Here is a 25,508-nt window from a genome sequence, read left to right on the forward strand (position 1 = left end):
AAAACAACCATTTTTGAAGACATATTAGTTTCTAAAACACTACAATAAAGTTGAAAACATCCGTTTTATATTACATTAATTTTTGTGAAATTAGTCATTTATTGCACTATTTTTAATAAAATCTCTAATTAAAAGTGATTAAAATTAAGTTTGGAACAACAAGGAACACAAAAAAAAAGATTTTAAGGAAAAAAATATTGTCTTCTGTGCCAGGTGCCTGCAAGGGGAGAAAGCTAGAATCCTACCCAGGCTCCTGGAGCTCTGTCCTGGCTAAAGGAGGGTGAATCCATCCCATTCAAAGCTCCATGAAAAAATGATCATTTAAAATTTGAAAAAAAAAACATCATATAACAACAGTTTTAATTCATAGGAGTGAAAAACAACCATTTTTGAAGACATATTAGTTTCTAAAACACTACAATAAAGTTGAAAACATCCGTTTTATATTACATTAATTTTTGTGAAATTAGTCATTTATTGCACTATTTTTAATAAAATCTCTAATTAAAAGTGATTAAAATTAAGTTTGGAACAACAAGGAACACAAAAAAAAAGATTTTAAGGAAAAAAATATTGTCTTCTGTGCCAGGTGCCTGCAAGGGGAGAAAGCTAGAATCCTACCCAGGCTCCTGGAGCTCTGTCCTGGCTAAAGGAGGGTGAATCCATCCCCTTCAAAGCTCCATGAAAAAATGATATTTTTAAATTTGAAAAAAAAAAAAAACATTATAGAACAACATCTCTTGGTCCACAGAGTGCAAAAATCCAACTTTGAAGAAAATCCATTGACTGATCCCCGAATCCTGAAGTTTCTTCGCATGATATTGGGCTTGCAACCACTTTCTGGAAAATGATGAAAAATGCCAAAAATGAAAAAAAAGTTATCAATTCTAGAGCTTAAGAGGAAAATAAGACAAATGTATATCTCCAAATAATTTTATGTGCTTCAGAAGAGCCCAGGAAAGTTTTTTGCATACATGAAACCACGCCCGTTTGCACGTAAGCAGACATGGTTGCACACACGACTGCATGAAAGCACGCGTGCATGCAAAATCATCCTGTTAAGCATTTGAAAAGCCGCACCACGGCGCACTTGAAATAGCTCTTACATTAGTGGTCGACACAGGAATCGCCTTTTTATTTACGCTCTTACCAACGCGATGGAAAGCAAAACAAAGCAAAGCAGAGCAAAACAAAACGAACAAACGAAAACCCTCACGTCCCGCACTTGCATATAACGCCGTTACGTGCCCAAGCGGTATTGTACGTCATCCTAGCACTGCACCCCGGGGCGTACGGTATATGGGAATGAGCACACGCCACGAATCGTCTGAAATCACTCCCTACAGCTGTAAGGCGCCTTGAAGCGTGCACCCCCAACATTCTTCTTTGCGCATCTGTGAAAGGTAAACTCTTGAGCAAACTCTGAACCAGCTCTAAGGAAACTAATCCGATTAGACGTTACTTTGACTCATCCTTTAACAGTTTTCAGTCTCTGTCTTTAAACACCTTGCTCAGTCACATTCAAGCCACAAGTACTCTTCTCGGATGTTGCACAAACAAATCCTAATGTCTTGAAAGCATTGCAGCATGTTTGTGTCCCACTTCCCGTGGCTGCAGGACGACTGACACGAACGGACAAACACAATCTGTGGCGTTTAGCGTGACATAGTCTTGCAGGCATCGTGCTGTCTTACTGCAATACTATACCACTTGAGGAAACAGTCCATCTGGCCATGAAACTCATTTGAACGTCTAGCTACAGCAACTAACAATAACATGATTTATTCAGGATGTGTGGAATCAGCACGTCCCGGAGACAGCTTCTGAAATCGTGAGCATTCTCTGGTGGTGTCCTGGAGGGCTCCCCCGGGCATGTGTTGGTGGTATAGTGGTGAGCATAGCTACCTTCCAAGCAGTTGACCCGGATTTGATTCCTGGCCAACGCAGTGGCAAGTGTTTTCAAATGCTGTCACAAGCCTTGGATTGTGACTAGCAAAGCGAAGCCTTTTGAAAGAGCTAAAGCACTGCAAAACGGAATTGAAGGAGAATCTTACAGGGGATTCTGAGCGGTGTCTAAATAAATAAATTCACAGCGTCCGCGGATGGCATTTTGCAGCTGGAAGTAGATGTCGACGCTTTTTGCACACAGCACCAAAAAAGCGTCTTTTTTGAAGGTACAGGCATTGAGCATTGGTGGTTCATTGTTAGAACTCTCGCCTGCCACGCAGGAGGCTTGGTTTCGATTCCTGGCCAGTGGCTTTTGCAGCGAACGGCTCCATCACTTGCATCCCAACTTTTGCAACTCGCAACTGAAAACCCACTGAAGCTAAGCAGGTGTGAGCCAGGTCAGTACCCGGATGAGGGTGAGCTACAGGGAAAAACAAAGCTTCCAGCTGGAAGCGGTGTTAATGGTGCCGGCGGGGGGGCGCTCACCCTGAGGTCTGTGCGGGTCCCAATGCCCCAGTATAGTGACGGAGATGCTGTGTTGTAAAAGGGCGCTGTCTTTTTGGATAAAACCGAGGTCACAGCGCTCTGTGGTCATTCAAAATGACCACCAAAACCTTTGACAAAAGCTCTTGGTAATTGATGGTCTTCAATAATGCTTCTCCTTTAGGTACATTTTAAATCAGCTGAAAAATGCTGTGAAATGGGGGGGCACTTCAGGCCAGTGTAGGATTTGGGTTACAAGAACCATGAAACTGCACGAGAAAGCCCGTACACTGATTACACGGCTTTCTATTCAAAGGAGGACAAAAGAAATTCCCTGAGTTTGATTTTTTGCAGCACAGAGAGGAGCACTGTCATGAGGCCGGTTAGCTCAGTTGGTTAGAGCGTGGTGCTAATAACGCCAAGGTCGCGGGTTTGAGCCCTGTACGGGCCAGGTCTAGGTCCAGGTCCCTGTTTATGAAACAGGCAAATGACTGTCTCAGGGGCCCATTCCTCATTCTCAAGACACATGTATGCAGTATGTACACCGTGCATTGAGCAATAGGGACTGAATACACCACAGGTAAGGTTAGAAGTCATTCTGAGGTGCCACATGTGAGGGATACAGCTAGGCATCCGAAATGTAGGGTTTGAGGCCCTTCAGGAGTACTGCATCCTTTGAGACAGACCCGTGCATGTTAAACAAATGATCATTTCTTTCGGCATTAGGGACTAAATATACTAAACATATGATGCTAAAATGTTATTTTCACATATATTAATGTAATAAATGATTGCTTATGCTTTATAAACAAATCTAATTAAAATAAAAGCTTAAGTTTTGTATTTATCTTGTACCATAGAACATGATTTTCTTTGTATTTCAAGCCCACAAAGTGTCCAAATGACGCACTACATGATATAAGGAAGATTATCACATGCATATCGGTATTATCTTTCTTATGAAAATGCATTCCTTTCATTACCTTTTACTTTTTAAAATGAACTCAAATTGAGTATAATGTAATAATTTAAGTAGAATAGATTCTAATAATATAATGATCCAGTGTTTTGCACTACTTCACTGCTTCACTGCTCTATGCCATCTGGAAATAAATCCTCAGACTGCTTACTGCCCTGGGCATGTACCAATAAATTAAAGGAGCACATCTGTTTATCACTGCGTTGAAGCAGGAGACACACAGTCTCTGCAAACACATCCTAGATACAGTGTTCCAGCACCTTTGACCTCATCCAGAACGTATCATTTCTTGAAAGGGATTGCTGTCCGAATGCACATCTGAATCCCAAACAGAACCTCTAGTAAAATACGATCATTTGTGAAACAGGCAAATGACTGTCTCAGGGGCCCATTCCTCATTGTCAGACACATGTATGGAATGCTTTCACTGTGCATTGAGCAATAGGGATTAAAAACACCGCAGGTAAGGTTAGATGTCATGTTCTATGATCATTTCTTTCAGCATTAGGGACTAAATATACTAAACGTATGATGCTAAAATGTTATTTTCACATATATTAATGTAATAAATGATTGCTTATGCTTTATAAACAAATCTAATTAAAATAAAAGCTTAAGTTTTGTATTTATCTTGTACCATAGAACATGATTTGCTTTGTATTTCAAGCCCACAAAGTGTCCAAATGTTCTATGATCATTTCTTTCAGCATTAGGGACTAAATATACCAAACGTATGATGCTAAAATCCTGAAAAAAGGATGTGCTCCATCTCGTCAGTAGATTGGATTCCAAAACTGATTTGGGTCAATATACATTACCTTTGAAATTAAAGTACAGTCTACTGTAGGGAACCATCAACTTAGAAAGCATTGGCCTTCCCTGGGGGTCAGGTAGGTGCAAAAGATAAACTTTTATCCTATCTTTACCTTAAGATAAGTGGCCAAGCAGTATTTTTCCAAGTTTCACCAAGCACATCATGTTGCCATAGTAGACAAAGTTCTATAAAATGTTAAATAACTTTTAAAAAAAGCATCTTGGTCTTACAGTACTGTACAAGGTGAATTAAACTGTCCCTGGTAATAAAAAGTAATTAGAAGCATCTCAGAAACTTTATCTCTAGAAACATTAGCTGTTTTATATCATGTAATTTAGTGTGATGTTGTCAGAATTCAAGGACATTATCACACACAGAAATTGGTTCAGTTAAATCTAAAAAACACAGCTAAACATGGGTTTAAATGTAACAGAAGTCTTACCTCTTGTCAAAAGATTTAATTCAAGAAGCGATGTAATAAATGATTGCTTATGCTTTATAAAGAAATCTAATTAAAATAAAAGCTTAAGTTTTGTATTTATCTTGTACCATAGAACATGATTTTCTTTGTATTTGAAGCCCACAAAGTGTCCAAATGATGCACTACATGATATAAGGAAGATTATCACATGCATATCGGTATTATCTTTCTTATGAAAATGCATTCCTTTCATTACCTTTTACTTTTTAAAATGAACTCAAATTGTGTATAATGTAATAATTTAAGTAGAATAGATTCAGGTAGGAAATATAGAGTCATGATGTTTATGGCTGACATCATTTCACATGGGTGAATTTTAAGCTAAGAAATAAAAACATTTACAATGAAGATACCATTGCTTAATTTTAAATGCCTTTAAAAAATAAATACCTCCTGAGAATAATTTGCCACTCCCAGATCCTTGGTAAGGTACTGTTTGAATCCAATCAGGAGAGGAGCATCCAGGGAGTGCTTTCTATAGAGTCCAGCTTGGGCCACTCTCTTCCGGCCTGCTGATACTTTTTAACTACTCAGGGCCTGTAAGGATATAAAACACCGGTTTAAACATTTTATACCTATAAGACAAATTAGAATTTTAGTAAAAAATAGATACATCTGAAAAATAAAAAGTCTTACTGCTGATAGAGTTCTTCAGAGCTCACATCTTCCCCTTCCTTATCCGCTTCTGTTTCAGTTTCTAGAGCAGCCTCTGGCATCTCTTCCTCCTGGACAGCGGCCTCTTGCTCAGGGCCGCTGGAATGCAGGTATATTCTTTTCAACATGCTTTTACATAATATGTTGTAACAATGATTTCAAAAAGAAACTACAGAAGCCTTACAGATTAAAAATATCTCACCTTGCCAATGTGTCTTCAGGCTCCCCATGTACAAAAAGGCCCAAGGACTCTAGCAGTCTTACAACCACTATCCTGTTTGCCTCACCAGACACGATCTCTATTCTGTGGTAATCCACGATGACCCCGTTTTTCAGGTGATTCATCATGTCCTCCCTCGCCTGTTGAGAGGCCATCCTGATCTCTTCTGCCGTGGCGTGCTTCATACACGACCTCTTCAAGTGAGCGGGTTTCCTCTGAAAATAAATAATACCATCTGTGTATAGAAACAAGCTAAGACTGATTTCTTAAATTATCCTTAATTTTCTCTCTCATAGTTTGAGCATAATGATTTTATTGCATTTATAAAAGAATTGCTCATTGCTCCTAAATAAATAATGGTTTCATAAAAAAGTGAACACTTACTTGGTCTCAGTCACAGACTTTCCAATAGAAGCCATTGTGGAGTTCAGCAACTGCAGGTCCTAGAAGTGGGGAAGGAATTTTAAAAGAGAAATTGAATTACAATACAGAAGGAATGGCTGAGGGATCACTGAAATATATATATACAAATTCCAAAGACTGAGTCCATATAGAAACAACTACCTTTCATTTTCAGTATAAGAAAAAAAAACATTATCTTCCAAAGCATCATAAAATTGTCCCTTCTTCCAGACTCTACTTCTCTCTTGTAGTAGTATAGCAGACCTTTCCAGGTGAGCAGATCACAGAGTCCGAAATGAGCTTCCTCCATCAAGCAAAGTACCTGAACATGACTCTGTCTTCATAAAAGCGCCCCTGTAATAAAGAAATTAAATCCGAAATCAAGAGGGCAGTTGCCTACTGAAATACAAGAAGTCATCAATTTTAACCTAGCAACACATTAAAGGCTGAATCTATACAAGTACTATTCTAGAAATGCTCACCAGATGACGTTTTAAGAAGGAACTGCGCCTCAGGTTCCGCCGAGATCTTAACTCGGATGGCAGGATTCAGAGTCCGGAGTGCGGACTGATGGCGCACGGAGGGTCCATATACTGTGGATCCCTCAGTGATCTTCCGCGTATTCAAACCGCCAGCGTGTGACTCCCCTGTCCCCGTGACCTCATTGCTCTGCTCTCTCCTCTGTGCAGCTGAGCCCGACTCACGGTAAAATGGAAAAAAATATGTCCTCGACGTGAGATTTATTCTGGAGCGAGCCAGTGTTGCGCATAGCTGCCTTCAAAGCAGTTAACCCAGGTTCGATTCCCGGCCAACGCAGTTGCGAATGTTTTCAAATGCTGTCATGAGCCTTGGATTGTGACTAGCAAAGCGAAGCCTTTTGAAAGAGCTAAAGCACTGCAAAACGGAATTGAAGGAGAATCTTACAGGGGATTCTGAGCAGTGTCTGCATACATGCAGTCAGATAAAGGTGCTGAAAGCTTGAGCTACTCTCAATGTCATGCTGCCCTTCCCCGGAGTAAATCTGTTACATTGAAAAAATGCTTCTGGCAGGTTCAAAAAGGGACCCTTGTTAATTGGAGAAATCAATGATTTCGAATGAATTCTGTATGCGTTAAAAGACAGCTATACACAGAAAACATGCAGGACACTGCTCATGATGTTTCCCGAGCCGAAACACAGTGCGTTTTTCCAAGCCATTTGACAAAGCCCACCCACTGAAAACTGCAGCAGATCGTGTAAAGACGTTCAACTTTGTAACTACTGCACGCACAGGAAGCAGAATAAATTCCTCTTTTCAAACTGTCAAAGGTTTGCTTTGCGAACGCTGCAGGACATCGCACAATCTCTTTTGAATGGGGACAAACGATTTATTATGGGGCGCAGTAAGTACAGACGTTTAAAAAGCTCCACTCATGCCGACGATGCAGCATGAAGAAGCGCAACCTAACGTTTGACAGACAAAAGCCGGGCGCCGCTACGAGCAATATGAAATCAAACTGACAGCACACGGCGTTTCGCGCTGACTCAAAGTGATCTCGACAGACGCTGTTCTCTGCATAACGCTGAAAGAGCTAAAGAGCGTTTCTGTTGAGACGTAACAAGCTTGTTTCTTTCTACCATGATGTTACCATGACAAAATCTGTCTTTAAACACCTTGCTCAGTCTCTGACGAGACTGTCAAAAATTGCTTTCGCCGATTGTATTGCAAACCGGCGGAAGCGGGGTATTGGGAAAAGTTTTCAACTAGCAATAATCGCGCCTCGGCTAAACCTCACAGGCTACGATACTGCCACTGCGCAAAGCTGACGGTTGCCAGGCAACCGCGGGGATCCTATGGAAATCGTTATCGATCGTCTCATGGCATGTCGTTGCTATAACGCTTCATATTTGTCGTCTTCTTCTTCTTCTAGCTTGAGGTTTTGAAGAATTTCATGACAGACAAGGGCTCCGTTGGGAACAAAGGGCGTTGTGAGAAAACCGTTGCTTATTTTCAGCAGCAGAAATACAACCCTTTAAATAAAAGATGACAGAACAATGACGAAGGTCATGCCGGGAGGAACTCATGCACTACAGAGGAAAGGGGGCGGGCACGTACAGTTCACATTCAAGCCACAAGTACTCTTCTTGGATGTTGCACAAACAAATCCTAACGTCTTGAAAGCATTGCAGCATGTTTGTGTCCCACTTCCCGTGGCTGCGGGACGACTGACACGAACGGACAAACACAATCTGTGGCGTTTAGCGTGACATAGTCTTGCAGGCATCGTGCTGTCTCACTGCAATATTATACCACTGGAGGAAACAGTCCATCTGGCCATGAAACTCATTTGAACGTCTAGCTACAGCAACTAACAATATCATGATTTATTCAGGATGTGTGGAATCAGCACGTCCCGGAGACAGCTTCCGAAATCGTGAGCATTCTCTGGTGGTAGGGGCGTTCAAGATGCCGCTCAGGTGGGAGGTAAAGTTTAGTGGTTGGGGAGTTTTTTTGAGTTTTTCATGACCTGAATGTTAATTTTTGCTTTTTTTGACTACAGAAAAATAAGGACTTAACACTAGTTGTTTAAACTTCAGTTATAATTGAAAGAAAAAAAAAAACGATTTTTTTTTAGGTTTAAAAAGTCCGATATGAGTAACACTGGGAAAAGAAAAGAGAGTGCTGGGTCTTCGAAGGAGAACTCTAAGATACCTCAATCGTATATGTATAGCACTACAAAAAAATCGATGGCAACTAAAGGGAAAAGTGAAGCAGCTGCAGGGGCAGCAAGAGGGCGGAGGTGCCGCGCGCCCGGCCGACGTGTTGGACCGGTGTGCTTTACGTGCTGAAATAAACACGCGACAGCCCCGAAATGTTTCCAGAGTGCTGTGCACTGAAGACTTGCCTGGTGCTCCTCCGTGCAGATTGTTTGTCCTCCTCCAGTGCGGGACGAGCCAACACAAGGGAGCGCATTCGCCAACATCCAGGCACGCAATGCGATTTGGAAAGCAGCTCCTTTCCAAAGAGTTGCACACGAACGATCCTTCAGTCCCGCTCGGGGGGCACGGAACCCCCGCCACACACAGCTTCAAGTAGCGAGTCAGGCGCCGGGACTTTCGCTTACGGCCACACCACCCTGAACACGCCTGATCTCGTCTGATCTCGGAAGCTAAGCAGCGTCGGGCCTGGTTAGTACTTGGATGGAAGACTGCCTGGGAATACCAGGTGCTGTAAGCTTTTGCTCTCCCGGCCAGCAGGGGTCGCCGTTGGTGCCGTAGGCTTTGGGAGGAAAACCTGCAGGATGGAAAGGTGATCTATAGCCTCATCTCTAGAGATGTTTTGTTGCTGTGGCATGTGTGTGACCCATATTCAAAAAAAAAAAACCCGTCTGTAAAACGAATATCGAAGCTGCCTCTAAATCTGCAAATGAAGATGAGTCGATAAACCACTCGTTTTTCGTATAACTAGACATATATTCATTTGTTACCGATTTCATTCATTGAGCACGAATACAATAGAGGTACAGCCATTCACTGTTTGACATGTCTGCACTGGTACAGAACCGAGCAATCAGAAAACGGGTGAAACTGTCTTTAGACTCAGCATACAGTACCGAGGCCCCCCATGACCAAATAAAGGCTAACCTCGATAATCAGCCTAAAGAACGCAGACTACAGCAAAACGACTGACTTTGAAAAGGGAATGAACGTCCGGAAGGAGTAGTGGAACTAGCTTGAGATGCTTCTCCGGACCCCTAACTAAAAGCCAGCGAGAACCAGCAGCGGCGTCCACTCCTGTCGAACCGGGATCCTTCCGCAGCCACGCAGCTCGTGGTGTCCTAACCCTCCCGTATCTGATTTTGGACCAAGCACATCAGGGGAGAGCGCGAACGCAGTCCCCCACTACCAGAAATTATGCAGTCGAGATTCCCACATTTGGGGAATTCGCAGGGGTCAGCACAGCCGGAGTGCAATGGCCGAGCCTCGCCCTGGGTGAACCTCCTTCTTGATCAAGGTATCTCCCCTGCCAGGTAAGTATGAGTTAAACAGGCCCCTGCAAGCGGCCCGCACCCACAGCACAAATCGCGCAGCCTAGGCCACCTCCTCGCCCTGCACGCCACCGCCTCCTGCTGGGCCCACTCTTTCACACACTCACACGCCACACTAACACTCAAAAGTGTGGGCAAAACGAGAAAACGAGCGCGCCGTTTCCTACACATCTGCAGTCGCCGTTGCGCATTCGCAGCATGTCCCGGGATGCAATTCGGCCTCATTGCGACGTGCGCCTGCCACACACCGAACAAACCTTTTCAGCAATTTCCAAAAAACGGGCCTGCTTGCCTGCCCACAAGGCTCCGTCTCTTACCTGCTCTCCAGAGCCTGCTGCCTTCTGTGCTTTTCTCTCGGCACCGCTGCAGTGCACACAACTCCTGCAGCGGGAGGGGGGGAGAAAGTTCCCGCGCTCTGCCGCAGGGAAGGCTCGCTCCGTGCGCACACGTCCTTTCGATGCCAGTCCAACAAGTGCTCCGCATTAGCTGCGTCGGGGCTCCAATGGCCACAATGCCGGGGAATGGCACCTGTAAAGTGTTAATTGGGGCACAGGAGCAGCCCGTCTCGTCTCGGGGGGGCCGGCTTCAGAGACAATACAGCAAACACAGCGGGGCGGGGGAAGAAGACGACACCACACATGCGGGTACATTCAGCTCCGGCGGGAACGAGACATTTGTCGGTCTTTTCAAGTGCCGAGAGCCGAGCAATCCTTCACTTGTATCGTTTCTCCCCGGTGACTAGATCTGGCCCTGCGACTCTCGACTGGGCTCACCCCCGGGGCAGCCCAGCAGGTGTGAGCCTGGCCGGCACCCGGATGGGAGATTCCACCCCGGAAAAGCTCCGGTTGCTGCTGCTCCTGCAAGAGGTGTGACTGGGACCAGTAGGGAGCGCTCACCCTGCGGGCTGTGTGGCTCTCTTACGCCCCAGCCTCCTGATGGCGACACTCTGCTGCACAAACAGGCGCCGTCCTTCGGGGGAGGCGTCAAACCGAGGTCCCGACCTTCCTTGGCCATTAGGAAACCCCAGGGCTCAATGAATGAAATCGGTAACAAATGAATAAATGTCTAGTTATACGAAAAACGAGTGGTTTATCGACTCATCTTCATTTGCAGATTTAGAGGCAGCTTCGATATTCGTTTTACAGACGGGTTTTTTTTTTTTGAATATGGGTCACACACATGCCACAGCAACAAAACATCTCTAGAGATGAGGCTATAGATCACCTTTCCATCCTGCAGGTTTTCCTCCCAAAGCCTACGGCACCAACGGCGACCCCTGCTGGCCGGGAGAGCAAAAGCTTACAGCACCTGGTATTCCCAGGCGGTCTCCCATCCAAGTACTAACCAGGCCCAACCCTGCTTAGCTTCCGAGATCAGACAAGATCGGGCGTGTCCAGGGTGGTGTGGCCGTAAGCGAGAGCCCTGGCGCATGACTCGCTACTTGAAGCTGTGTGTGGATCGTTCGTGTGCAACTCTTTGGAAAGGAGCTGCTTTCCAAATCGCATTGCGTGCCTGGATGTTGGCGAATGCGCTCCCTTGTGTTGGCTCGTCCCGCACTGGAGGAGGACAAACAATCTGCACGGAGGAGCACCAGGCAAGTCTTCAGTGCACAGCACTCTGGAAACATTTCGGGGCTGTCGCGTGTTTATTTCAGCACGTAAAGCGCACCGGTCCAACACGTCGGCCGGGCGCGCGGCGCCTCCGCCCTCTTGCTGCCCCTGCAGCTGCTTCACTTTTCCCTTTAGTTGCCATCGATTTTTTTGTAGTGCTATACATATACGATTGAGGTATCTTAGAGTTCTCCTTCGAAGACCCAGCACTCTCTTTTCTTTTCCCAGTGTTACTCATATCGGACTTTTTAAACATAAAAGGGTTAACCCTAAAAAAATCGTTTTTTTTTTCTTTCAATTATAACTGAAGTTTAAACAACTAGTGTTAAGTCCTTATTTTTCTGTAGTCAAAAAAAGCAAAAATTAACATTCAGGTCATGAAAAACTCAAAAAAACTCCCCAACAACTAAACTTTACCTCCCACCTGAGCGCCATCTTGAACGCCCCTACCACCAGAGAATGCTCACGATTTCGGAAGCTGTCTCCGGGACGTGCTGATTCCACACATCCTGAATAAATCATGATATTGTTAGTTGCTGTAGCTAGACGTTCAAATGAGTTTCATGGCCAGATGGACTGTTTCCTCCAGCGGTATAGTATTGCAGTGAGACAGCACGATGCCTGCAAGACTATGTCACGCTAAACGCCACAGATTGTTTGTCCGTTCTTGTCAGTCGTCCCGCAGCCACGGGAAGTGGGACACAAACATGCTGCAATGCTTTCAAGACGTTAGGATTTGTTTGTGCAACATCCAAGAAGAGTACTTGTGGCTTGAATGTGAACTGTACGTGCCCGCCCCCTTTCCTCTATAGTGCATGAGTTCCTCCCGGCATGACCTTCGTCATTGTTCTGTCATCTTTTATTTAAAGGGTTGTATTTCTGCTGCTGAAAATAAGCAACGGTTTTCTCACAACGCCCTTTGTTCCCAACGGAGCCCTTGTCTGTCATGAAATTCTTCAAAACCTCAAGCTAGAAGAAGAAGAAGACGACAAATATGAAGCGTTATAGCAACGACATGCCATGAGACGATCGATAACGATTTCCATAGAATCCCCGCGGTTGCTTGGCAACCGTCAGCTTTGCGCAGTGGCAGTATCGTAGCCTGTGAGGTTTAGCCGAGGCGCGATTATTGCTAGTTGAAAACTTTTCCCAATACCCCGCTTCCGCCGGTTTGCAATACAATCGGCGAAAGCAATTTTTGACAGTCTCGTCAGAGACTGAGCAAGGTGTTTAAAGACAGATTTGGTCATGGTGATATCATGGTAGAAAGAAACGAGCTTGTTACGTGTCAACAGAAACGCTCTTTAGCTCTTTCAGCTTTATGCAGAGAACAGCGTCTGTCGAGATTACTTTTGTGTCAGCGCGAAACGCCGTGTGCTGTCAGTATGATTTCATATTGCTCGTAGCGGCGCCTGGCTTTTGTCTGTCAAACGTTAGGTTGCGCTTCTTCATGCTGCATCGTCGGCATGAGTGGAGCATTTTAAACGTCTGTACTTACTGCGCCCCATAAGAAATCGTTTGTCCCTGTTCAAAAGAGATTGTGCGATGTCCTGCAGCGTTTGCAAAGCAAACCTTTGACAGTTTGAAAAGAGGAATTTATTCTGCTTCCTGTGCGTGCAGTAGTTACAAAGTTGAACGTCTTTACACGATCTGCTGCAGTTTTCAGTGGGTGGGCTTTGTCAAATGGCTTGGAAAAACGCACTCTGTTTCGGCTCGGGAAACATCATGAGCAGTGTCCTGCATGTTTTCTGTGTATAGCTGTCTTTTAACGCGTACAGAATTCATTCGAAATCATTGATTTCTCCAATTAACAAGGGTCCCTTTTTGAACCTGCCAGAAGCATTCTTTCAATGTAACAGATTTACTCCGGGGAAGGGCAGCATGACATTGAGAGTAGCTCAAGCTTTCAGCACCTTTATCTGACTGCATGTATGCAGACACTGCTCAGAATCCCCTGTAAGATTCTCCTTCAATTCCGTTTTGCAGTGCTTTAGCTCTTTCAAAAGGCTTCGCTTTGCTAGTCACAATCCAAGGCTCATGACAGCATTTGAAAACATTTGCAACTGCATTGGCCGGGAATCGAACCTGGGTCAACTGCTTTGAAGGCAGCTATGCGCAACACTGGCTCGCTCCAGAGTAAATTTCACGTCGAGGACATATTTTTTTCCATTTTACCGTGAGTCGGGCTCAGCTGCACAGAGGAGAGAGCAGAGCAATGAGGTCACGGGGAAGAAGGGACAATTTTATGATGCTTTGGAAGATAATGTTTTTTTTTTCTTATACTGAAAATGAAAGGTAGTTGTTTCTATATGGACTCAGTCTTTGGAATTTGTATATATATATTTCAGTGATCCCTCAGCCATTCCTTCTGTATTGTAATTCAATTTCTCTTTTAAAATTCCTTCCCCACTTCTAGGACCTGCAGTTGCTGAACTCCACAATGGCTTCTATTGGAAAGTCTGTGACTGAGACCAAGTAAGTGCTCACTTTTTTATGAAACCATTATTTATTTTGGAGCAATGAGCAATTCTTATATAAATGCAATAAAATCATTATGCTCAAACTATGAGAGAGAAAATTAAGGATAATTTAAGAAATCAGTCTTAGCTTGTTTCTATACACAGATGGTATTATTTATTTTCAAAGGAAACCCGCGAGGATTCCCCTGGTGTGCAAGATGTGCCTGAATACTCTTGATCAGCTTCCTGCTCACTTGAAGAGGGCGTGTATGAAGCACGCCACGGCAGAAGAGATCAGGATGGCCTCTCAACAGGCGAGGGAGGACATGATGAATCACCTGAAGAATGGGGTCATCGTGGATTACCACAGAATAGAGATCGTGTCTGGTGAGGCAAACAGGATAGTGGTTGTAAGACTGCTAGAGTCCTTGGGCCTTTTTGTACATGGGAAGCCTGAAGACACATTGGCAAGGTGAGATATTTTTAATCTGTAAGGCTTCTGTAGTTTCTTTTTGAAATCATTGTTACAACATATTATGTAAAAGCATGTTGAAAAGAATATACCTGCATTCCAGCGGCCCTGAGCAAGAGGCCGCAGTCCAGGAGGAAGAGATGCCAGAGGCTGCTCTAGAAACTGAAACAGAAGCGGATAAGGAAGGGGAAGATGTGAGCTCTGAAGAACTCTATCAGCAGTAAGACTTTTTATTTTTCAGATGTATCTATTTTTTACTAAAATTCTAATTTGTCTTATAGGTATAAAATGTTTAAACCGGTGTTTTATATCCTTACAGGCCCTGAGTAGTTAAAAAGTATCAGCAGGCCGGAAGAGAGTGGCCCAAGCTGGACTCTATAGAAAGCACTCCCTGGATGCTCCTCTCCTGATTGGATTCAAACAGTACCTTACCAAGGATCTGGGAGTGGCAAATTATTCTCAGGAGGTATTTATTTTTTAAACGCATTAAAAATTAAGCAATGGTATCTTCATTGTAAATGTTTTTATTTCTTAGCTTAAAATTCACCCATGTGAAATGATGTCAGCCATAAACATCATGACTCTATATTTCCTACCTGAATCTATTCTACTTAAATTATTACATTATACACAATTTGAGTTCATTTTAAAAAGTAAAAGGTAATGAAAGGAATGCATTTTTAAAAGAAAGATAATACCGATATGCATGTGATAATCTTCCTTATATCATGTAGTGCGTCATTTGGACACTTTGTGGGCTTGAAATACAAAGAAAATCATGTTCTATGGTACAAGATAAATACAAAACTTAAGCTTTTATTTTAATTAGACTTGTTTATAAAGCATAAGCAATCATTTATTACATCGCTTCTTGAATTAAATCTTTTGACAAGAGGTAAGACTTCTATTTTACATTTAAACCCATGTTTAGCTGCGTTTTTTAGATTTAACTGAAACAATTTCTGTGTGTGATAATGTCCTTGAATTCTGACAACATCACACTAAATTACATGATATAAAACAGCTAATGTTTCTAGAGATAAAGTTTCTGGGATGCTTCTAATTACTTTTTATTACCAGGGACAGTTTAATTCACCTTGTACAGTACTGAAAGACCAAGATGCTTTTTTTAAAGTTATTTAACATTTTATAGAACTTTTTCTACTATGGCAACATGATGAGCTTGGTGAAACTTGGAAAAATACTGCTTGGCCACTTATCTTAAGATAAAGATAGGATAAAGGTTTATCTTTTGCACCTACCTGACCCCCAGGGAAGGCCAATGCTTTCTAAGTTGATGGTTCCCTACAGTAGACTGTACCTTATCTTCAAAGGTAATGTATATTGACCCAAATCAGTTTTGGAATCCAATCTACTGCCGAGATGGAGCACATCCTTTTTTCAGGATTTTAGCATCATACGTTTGGTATATTTAGTCCCTAATGCTGAAAGAAATGATCATAGAACATGACATCTAACCTTACCTGTGGTGTCTTTAATCCCTATTGCTCAATGCATGGTGTACGTACTGCATACATGTGTCTTGAGAATGAGGAATGGGCCCCTGAGACAGTAATTTGCCTGTTTCACAAATGATCGTATTTTACTAGAGATTCTGTTTGGGATTCAGATGTGCATTCGGACAGCAATCCCTTTCAAGAAATGATACGTTCTGGATGAGGTCAAAGGTGCTGGAACACTGTATTTAGGATGTGTTTGCAGAGACTATGTGTCTCCTGCTTCAACGCAGTGATAAATAGATGTGCTCCTGTAATTCATTGGTACATGCCCAGGGCAGTAAGCAGTCTGAGGATTTATTTCCAGACGGCATAGAGCAGTGAAGTAGTGTAGTAGAGCAACACACTGGATCATTTTATTATTAGAATCTATTCTACTTAAATTATTACATTATACACAACTTGAGTTCATTTTAAAAAGTAAAAGATAATGAAAGGAATGCATTTTCATAAGAAAGATAATACTGATATGCATGTGATAATCTTCTTTATATCATGTAGTGCGTCATTTGGACACTTTGTGGGCTTGAAATACAAAGAAAATCATGTTCTATGGTACAAGATAAATACAAAACTTTAGCTTTTATTTTAATTAGATTTGTTTATAAAGCATAAGCAATCATTTATTACATTAATATATGTGAAAATAACATTTTAGCATCATATTATTACATACAGGTCTCTAGCTTCAACACAGTGATATATATATGCTCAGTGATTTATTGGTACATGCCCAGGTCAATAATCAGAATGAGGATTTATTTCCAGACGGGCTACAGGTAGTGTTGTGAAATACTTCAACACACTGGATCGCAGATTTAGACCCCCTGCACTCTTACTACTTAAAAACCAAAGAAATGAAGATATGTAGCAATCACATTGTAACAGGGGTGACAGTGACTTAATGCTTATACTAGTGGACTTCTGGTACCTTTAGGGTAAGGTGTTCCCTGAAGGGCTCTCAAACCCCGCATTTCAGATGCCTAGCTGTATCGCTGATGTGTTGCACCTCAGAATCACTTTTAAACCTTACCTCTGGTATCTTTAATCCCTATTGCTCAACGCATGGTGAAAGTATTGCATAAATGTGTCTGAAAATGAGCAATGGGCACCTGAGAGACTCATTTGCCTGTTTCACAAATGATCATATTTGACTAGAGATTCTGTTTGGGATTCAGTTGTGCATTCTGACAGCAATCCCTTTCAAAAAACGATACATTCTGGATGAGGTCAAAGGTGCAGGAACACTGTATTTAGGATGTGTTTGCACTTATGAGGATTTATTTCCAGATGTGCTAGGGGTAGTGTTGTGAAATACTTCAACACACTGGATCGCAGGTTTAAACCCCCTGCACTCTTACTCCTTAAAAACCAACAAATGCAGATATGTAGCAATCATATTGTAGCAGACACTCATTTGCCTGTTTCACAAATGATCATATTCTACTAGAGATTCTGTTTGGGATACGGATGTGCATTCTGACAGCAATCTCTTTCAAAAAATGCTTTTACCTTTTCGCGGCTTTGCCCTTCTTGCCTCTTTGGACAATATCTCCATCTTGTGGTCGTTGTTGGTAATGTCTAGACAATATCTCCATCTTGTGGTCGTTCTTGGTAATGTCTTCTTATGCCCTTTTTTATTTCAATTCTCTATTAGTTGATTCTAGAATCTCTACAATAGAGTTGAAAACATCAGTTTTAAAGCAGACAATATGACATTATTTATAGTCCAATTAGAAATGTATTACCCTGATAGATATCCCAACACCCGGAATGTATTGATACCATATCCCCAGTAATGCTCCTCAGGCCTAACAAGCACACTGTTGGTCTTAGGAAGCATCAGACACAGAAACGGTAACAACATCCTTCTTTCTGTTCACTCAGTCTCTGGTGCCGTGGGTCAGTGAAAGTGCGATGCGCGGATCCAGCGATCTCATCCTGTCACTCAGATGGCACAATCAGTAATTGGTGGCAGTTGATATGGTCCCTCCCAGCAGGATTGCAACATCTGGCAGGGTATCTCTTCTTCACCTACACCCACTCGCCAGGTATCCGGTCGTGTCTCCCCTCTGCTGGAGGTCCCCAAGCGTCCGGCACCTGTTCACAAGCCCTGTGCACCGCTTCAGTTAACAAACCTACAACACTTTAATAGAGAGTTATCTACCCACGGTGTCCCTTCAGTTGATATTTCCTTAGTTGGTCTTTCAGACTGTGGGTGATTGGGGCAATGTGACTTCCAACTTACCCCTAGTGAGGCAATTACAGCCTGGCACACCTTCCCAGTGTAGTCTGCCCCTAGATCAGTATCCAAGGGGCAGGGCAGTCCATACCCTGGGATCATCTTTGTCATACACTTGGGTATGTGCCAGCCCACATCACATCATCATACAACCCCACATTCTTTACACATTTGTTCTAACCACTATTAAACATCTATTAAAGGCCTCAACCTGAATTCTCCCCTTTCCCCAATAGAGGTTTCACAGGGGTCTCAGACTCCCGCTCTCCCAGTGCAGCTCGTCTGGCATCTGCATCTGCATGGTTGTTACCTTGAGTTACTGGAATTCTTTATTTATTGTGTTATTTACACCTTACTCAAGCTGCTTCTGTCGGCAGCTGTAAAACTACAAATCAGTTCAGAGACAAGCCTAGTATTCTTAACTGGAGTCCCTGCCGTTGTGAGAGAATCCTATTTCTCCATAGCCATCCAGAATTGTGGCCTACATGCAACAAATACATACATTATATACATATACAGTAACCCTTTGTCCACACTTACATACAAAGGAATGGTTGATCCATCTGAGGAAACCCCAGTCTCAGCACCTGTAAGAGAGCTTGTTTCAAATTATTATAGGCGGCTTTTGTTGCGGGAACCAAGGCAATCTTGTCCTTGTACTGCACTCCCCCCTTAAGCAGATCTGTTAAGAGTTGTGCTCACCCTGTAAAAACATTGCACCCAAGCCCTGTTAAAATTTCACAATGCTAGACACAAAAGGGCCTTATCATAACTGCTTCTATTAGACACTCTAAAGCTGAAGCAACTCAGACTTGTGGGTTTCCTCGTCAGGGGAAGCACTCAGAATACTATCAACATACTGAGTGATCACAGTCAGTTGAAGCCACGTGATACCCTGTTCTGGATAGTCATTCTTTGTAATGCATAATATTCCAACCCAATAGATCTGGGATAAAACCACCCATTAAAATCTGGTACTCGGCAAGTAAAACTTGCTGCCCCAATACTCCTGTGGCCTCCTGCCGTCTCCCCATATACATTACTCTATAGCACACTGTTGAACAGAGGAGTGAAACAAGCATGACAGTAGTGCTCCAGTATCCCATAACAGAGAAACCAACACTCCATTAACAGTACATTTTTATCCACTGGACTGGGACAGACTTAGGGAGGGTACAAGGGATTTACAGGATCTAATCGTTAGGTAAACAGATCTTCTCACAAGACGTTATTCTCCCCAGTCTCGATTCTAAACCTACAGCGTTTCAGCATGTCTGAGACATTCGAATAAACCCAAATTGTTTCCTCTATTGCAACTAATTGTATAAAAATACAAACACTGTTTATCTAACTACTTTTACGTCCACCTGTACTGTACTTATACTTTCAGACGCTCTTATATTTTCCAATCTCCTTAAGTTGATTTTCGTCAAGTCTCTTTAGTTACGTCTCTAGCCAGTCCCGCTGGCTAAACACACTTACACCGTCATTTAGCTGCAAAAAGGCATTCGCGGATGCTGAAGAATTTATTTCCAAGGCAGCGGGTACAAGCGATTTGGCGTTTTAAAACCACCAGGAACAGCAAAGAGGCACGCTTCTTTCCTTGCGCCGGAACACAAGGACTGGAGGCGGACAACCTAGTCGGCAGGATTCGAACTTGCGCGGGGAGACCCCAATGGATTTCCAATCCATCGCTTTAATCACTCGGCCACGACTACAGCAAGCCCCACCGCCGCTGCGTTCTTGCTACAATCTTACCTGGATCGCGAGGCGCCGGCGGAAGCCTATTTCAAAGTCATTCTCCGTTTAAAAAAAACATTTCCAAAATACAAGCCTTGCAGACAGACACGCCTCAGAGGACTTAAGGGTGGCTTCATGTCGGAATGATAAAGTCTCCCCGTCCGGACATGAAAATGCCACTTTGTTACACACAAAAAAAGAATCAACAACAGAGAAATGCCCACAAGCATTTGAAAAGCCGCACCACGTCGCACTTGAAATAGCTCTTACATTAGTGGTAGACGCAGGAATCGCCTTTTTATTTACGCTCTTACCAACGCGATGGAAAGCAAAACAAAGCAAAGCAGAGCAAAACAAAACGAACAAACGAAAACCCTCACGTCCCACACTTGCATGTAAGGCCGTTACGTGCCCAAGCGGTATTGTATGTCATCCTAGCACTGCAGCCCGGGGCGTACGGTATATGGGAACGAGCGCACGCCACGAATCGTCTCGAATCACTCCCTACAGCTGTAAGGCACCTTGAAGTGTGCACCCCCAACATTCTTCCTTGCGCATCTGTGAAATCTAAATTAAATCTCACGTTGGGGGCATATTTTTTTCCACTTTATCATGAGTCGGGCTCGGCTGCACAGAGGTGAGAGCAGAGCAATGAGGTCACGGGGACAGGGGAGTTACACGCTGGCGGTTTGAATACGCGGAAGATCACTGAGGGATCCACAGTATATGGACCCTCCGTGCTCCATCAGTCCACACTCCGGACTCTGAATCCTGCCATCCGAGTTAAGATCTCGGCGAAACCTGAGGCGCAGTTCCTTCTTAAAACGTAATCTGGTGAGCATTTCTAGAATCATACTTGTATAGATGCAGCCTTTAATGTGTTGCTAGGTTAAAATTGATGACTTCTTGAACTTCAGTAGGCAACTGCCCTCTTGATTTTGGATTTAATTTCTTTATTACAGGGGCGCATTTATGAAGACAGAGTCATGTTCAGGTACTTTGCTTGATGGAGGAAGCTCATTTCGGACTCTGTTATCTGCTCACCTGGAAAGGTCTGCTGTACTACTACAAGAGAGAAGTAGAGTCTGGAAGAAGGGACAATTTTATGATGCTTTGGAAGATAATGTTTTTTTTTCTTTGAAATCGAAATGAATCAGAATATCAGTGCAAAAGACAAACTCTTGGTTTGGTTTAAAGAGATATGGTTTTAAAACAGACAACATGTAGAAAACAGGTGTTTCTCACTTTTGGAAAAGAATGGACCGCGGGTAATATTTTACTAGTTGCAGTGCTGAGCTCACTGGGTTAAAGTCCTGCAGTGTCACACCAGGGCCAGTGGCGCAATGGATAACGCGTCTGACTACGGATTAGGAGATTGTAAATTCGACTCCTGGCTGGCTCGGGTCGTTTTTAAACGCATCAGGCTACTCCCTTAGTAGCCTGTGCTACTTACTGCATTGTAATCGTACCCAGTAAGAGATTTCCTTCATGTAAATGAACTGCACCTGACAGCTTTAGAAAAACACCTGGGCTCAGTACGGTGCTGAGAGCTCAGCGTTGCTGTTGTTCTAATTAGAACGCACTGCATCGGCTATGAACCCGAACTTTTCAATTATTCCGATCAGTAAGTCAACACGTAGTCCACATGAAGGTAGGAATATTCTCTTGTCTGTCTCTTGTTTGTATAGAACTGAATGTCCCTGACAATGTACTGTTAGTTTTAATTGAAGAACGGCATTTGTGTTCAAATATACCAGACAAGTTTACGTAACTGCTCATGCGACACTCAGTTGTAATTAGTCAAGAAATAAAGTCGAACAACAGCTGCGGGTTTGATTCTGAACGTATCAGATTGCAGCGCGTTTTACTTCCATTGACAAATGATAGAGATTCGAAGAGAGATCCTTCAGACCAGCAAGCAAACCCACGGCTATTTCGGTTTTCTATCTAGGCAACGTTGGTGTCTGCAATAGCATACATGAAAGCGTGATGCAATTTCTGTGGCTACTTGATTATAATGCTTTTTTTTATTTTTATTAAACATGTAGAATTTAGAAATACAAATACAACAAGAGGATCAGAGTCATGTACAAGAGAAAAAAAACGCAGCAGAAAAAAAACATTTAACTACCAGAGGTAATTAAGTAATTATGTGATCAAATTGTATATTTTACACGTATCATATTTTCCTTGCTTTAATATTTCTCAATTATAAACTTTAGTTTCAACATGCATGCGTTTCCTGTAAAAAAATAAAACTCAGCACAGTTTTTTACAAAACAAAAAAAACGTTTTTCTTTTAACAACATTTCGAGTACCTCTGGCATTCATGAAAAAGACATACACAAAAGCAAATAACTAACTCTAAGACTATCTAAACTATTGAGTTTTTCAAAGAACCAGAACTATAACAGTCCTTAACACTTAACTACACCATTCCAAACTAACACTAAAGAAACACTAGTATATACTGGTATAACAAATAAAACCAAACATAATCATTAACTGAGCAGTCACTGGGAGCAAATCTCCTTCCCGTCCACAAAGGCCCTCGCTCCCACAAAGTAGGGTCTCCTCCCCTCTCTTCTGGCAGCTTCAACCTGGGGCCACAGCTGGTTCCTGGTGCTCCTGTCCGCGGCAGACAGTTCCTCTGCAAACCTCAGTTTGTTCCCATTCAAATACTCATTCCCCCTCGCCGCTCGCCAGAGCATGTCCCTCGCCGTCCTCTTGGTGAACTGTATTATAATCGATCTGGGGCGCACTTGCCCAGACATGTTCGCTCTCCCGAGCCTGTGAACAAAGTCAATGGCCGATATTACGTCCTCCTGGTCCGGCAGGGTCCTTTTACAGATACCCTTCACTGTTGCAACAAGGTCCTTATCACGTTCCTCTTTAACTCCAAATAATTTTAAATTCCATCGTCGACAGTATCTATCTACATCGTTCACTTTCAATTCAAGTTCTTTAATATGCTTTTCTTGTTCGGTATTTACTTGTTTAAGAACTTTTACTTCACTCTTTAAGTCTTCAACCTCTTTAAACACACAGTCCATGGACTTTTTAAGACTTTCGATTGCGACTGTATTAAATCGAATCATTTCCTTCAGCTCACCCATCATGTTAAAGATGTTGGTTTGGAGCTCCTCCAGCGTCAGGTCGCCCCTTCCTCTCTTGGCCGCCGGGGTTTTCACAGGTGTGCTGGGCAGGGACTCCGGCTCTACCGTACGAGCGCATCTCCAGCACTCTTTCCACGTCCCCTCCAGCTGCTTCACTTTTCCCTGTAGTTCCATCGATTTTCTTGTAGTGCTATACATATACGATTGAGGTATCTTAGATTTCTCCTTCGAGGACCCAGCACTCTTTTCTTTTCCCAGTGTTACTCATATCGAAATTCTTAAACCTAAAAAAAATCGTTTTTTTTTCTTTCAATTATAACTGAAGTTTAAACAACTAGTGTTAAGTCCTTATTTTTCTGTAGTCAAAAAAAGCAAAAATTAACATTCAGGTCATGAAAAACTAAAAAAAACTCCTCAACCACTAAACTTTACCTCCCACCTGAGCGCCATCTTGAACGCCCCTACCACCAGAGAATGCTCACGATTTCGGAAGCTGTCTCCGGGACGTGCTGATTCCACACATCCTGAATAAATCATGATATAGTTAGTTGCTGTAGCTAGACGTTTAAATGAGTTTCATGGCCAGATGGACTGTTTCCTCCAGCGGTATAGTATTGCAGTGAGACAGCACGATGCCTGCAAGACTATGTCACGCTAAACGCCACAGATTGTGTTTGTCCGTTCGTGTCAGTCGTCCTGCAGCCACGGGAAGTGGGACACAAACATGCTGCAATGCTTTCAAGACGTTAGGATTTGTTTGTGCAACATCCGAGAAGAGTACTTGTGGCTTGAATGTGAACTGTACGTGCCCGCCCCCTTTCCTCTGTAGTGCATGAGTTCCTCCCGGCATGCCCTTCCTCATTGTTCTGTCATCTTGTATTTAAAGGGTTGTATTTCTGCTGCTGAAAATAAGCAACGGTTTTCTCACAACGCCCTTTGTTCCCGACGGAGACCTTGTCTGCCATGAAATTCTTCAAAACCTCAAGCTAGATGAAGAAGAGGACAAATATGAAGCGTTACAGAAACGACATGCCATGAGACTATCGATAACGATTTCCATAGGATCCCCGCGGTTGCCTGGCAACTATCAGCTTTGCGCAGTGGCAGTATCGTAGCCTGTGAGGTTTAGCCGAGGCGCGATTATTGCTAGTTGAAAACTTTTCCCAATACCCCGCTTCCGCCGGTTTGCAATACAATCGGCGAAAGCAATTTTTGACAGTGTCGTCAGAGACTGAGCAAGGTGCTTAAAGACAGATTTGGTCATGGTGACATCATGGTAGAAAGAAACGAGCTTGTTACGTCTCAACAGAAACGCTCTTTAGCTCTTTCAGCGTTATGCAGAGAACAGCGTCTGTCGAGATCACTTTTGAGTCAGCGCGAAACGCCGTGTGCTGTCAGTTTGATTTCATATTGCTCGTAGCGGCGCCCGGCCTTTGTCTGTCAAATGTTAGGTTGCGCTTCTTCATGCTGCATCGTCGGCATGAGTGGAGCTTTTTAAACGTCTGTACTTACTGCGCCCCATAAGAAATCGTTCGTCCCTGTTCAAAAGAGATTGTGCGATGTCCTGCAGCGTTCGCAAAGCAAACCTTTGACAGTTTGAAAAGAGGAATTTATTCTGCTTCCTGTGCGTGCAGTAATTACAAAGTTGAACGTCTTTACACGATCTGCTGCAGTTTTCAGTGGGCGGGCTTTGTCAAATTGCTTGGAAAAACGCAGTTTCGGCTCGGGAAACATCATGAGCAGTGTCAGCACAGAGAGGACCACTGTCGTGAGGCCGGTTAGCTCAGTTGGTTAGAGTGTGGTGCTAATAACGCCAAGGTCGTGGGTTCGAGCCCCGTACGGGCCAGGTCCTTTTCTCCTCTCTTACCAAAGCTGTTAGGTTCCTTTCCGTGGTGAGATGGGTTGTCATGCAACGCTGCCACATAGTGCCGACAGACAAGAGTGTTGCGGGAGAAGAGAAAAGTGTTTGAAGTTTTAAGAGTGTATTAGGTGGAGCCAAAATCAAGTGTCACAAATGCAAGTGGGAGGATTTCCAATGTTTAATATGGTAAAAATAAGCAGAAGTTATCTGCCGGTCATGGCACAGTCTGCCATGCTTTTGTCATATACTGTAAAGTGGTGTCGAACTGGAGCCTCACCATTTGCATATGTGAGGCTCCAGTTATACATCGAGTGTCACGTTAAATGACAAAAATCAAGAGAGTTAAAGCAGCTGGAGAGGTTTTCTTACAACTTTTGAGCTGACACAGTTTTGGAAAATGTTTCCTTCACGCTGCACTGTACAACATAGGCAGCCAAGAGTCTCCAAAACAAAACAGAATTGACAGATAGGAGAAAATTCCCA

At 43.2% G+C, this 25,508-nt stretch overlaps 8 non-coding genes across 8 annotated transcripts; 4 read left to right on the forward strand and 4 right to left on the reverse strand.

Moving 5' to 3' along the window:
• Window positions 1–7,642: 7,642 nt before the first annotated feature.
• Window positions 7,643–7,784, reverse strand: LOC138231413 (U4 spliceosomal RNA). The gene has a single exon (XR_011186666.1). It is a non-coding gene; the product is annotated as a U4 spliceosomal RNA (small nuclear RNA).
• Window positions 7,785–9,078: 1,294 nt separating this feature from the next.
• On the forward strand, window positions 9,079–9,197 carry LOC138231526 (5S ribosomal RNA). The gene has a single exon (XR_011186774.1). It is a non-coding gene; the product is annotated as a 5S ribosomal RNA (ribosomal RNA).
• Window positions 9,198–9,834: 637 nt separating this feature from the next.
• On the reverse strand, window positions 9,835–9,998 carry LOC138231542 (U1 spliceosomal RNA). The gene has a single exon (XR_011186789.1). It is a non-coding gene; the product is annotated as a U1 spliceosomal RNA (small nuclear RNA).
• A 1,306-nt stretch (window positions 9,999–11,304) lies between these two features.
• Window positions 11,305–11,423, reverse strand: LOC138231536 (5S ribosomal RNA). Its single transcript, XR_011186783.1, has one exon. It is a non-coding gene; the product is annotated as a 5S ribosomal RNA (ribosomal RNA).
• Window positions 11,424–12,693: 1,270 nt separating this feature from the next.
• Window positions 12,694–12,835, forward strand: LOC138231414 (U4 spliceosomal RNA). The gene has a single exon (XR_011186667.1). It is a non-coding gene; the product is annotated as a U4 spliceosomal RNA (small nuclear RNA).
• A 7,109-nt stretch (window positions 12,836–19,944) lies between these two features.
• Window positions 19,945–20,026, reverse strand: trnas-gga (transfer RNA serine (anticodon GGA)). Its single transcript has one exon. It is a non-coding gene; the product is annotated as a tRNA-Ser (tRNA).
• A 4,227-nt stretch (window positions 20,027–24,253) lies between these two features.
• LOC138231435 (U4 spliceosomal RNA) lies at window positions 24,254–24,395 on the forward strand. Its single transcript, XR_011186687.1, has one exon. It is a non-coding gene; the product is annotated as a U4 spliceosomal RNA (small nuclear RNA).
• A 541-nt stretch (window positions 24,396–24,936) lies between these two features.
• trnai-aau (transfer RNA isoleucine (anticodon AAU)) lies at window positions 24,937–25,010 on the forward strand. The gene has a single exon. It is a non-coding gene; the product is annotated as a tRNA-Ile (tRNA).
• The last annotated feature ends 498 nt before the right edge of the window (window positions 25,011–25,508 follow it).

This window comes from Lepisosteus oculatus, unplaced genomic scaffold, assembly GCF_040954835.1.
Source record: "Lepisosteus oculatus isolate fLepOcu1 unplaced genomic scaffold, fLepOcu1.hap2 HAP2_SCAFFOLD_60, whole genome shotgun sequence".
Classification (NCBI taxonomy): domain Eukaryota; kingdom Metazoa; phylum Chordata; class Actinopteri; order Semionotiformes; family Lepisosteidae; genus Lepisosteus; species Lepisosteus oculatus.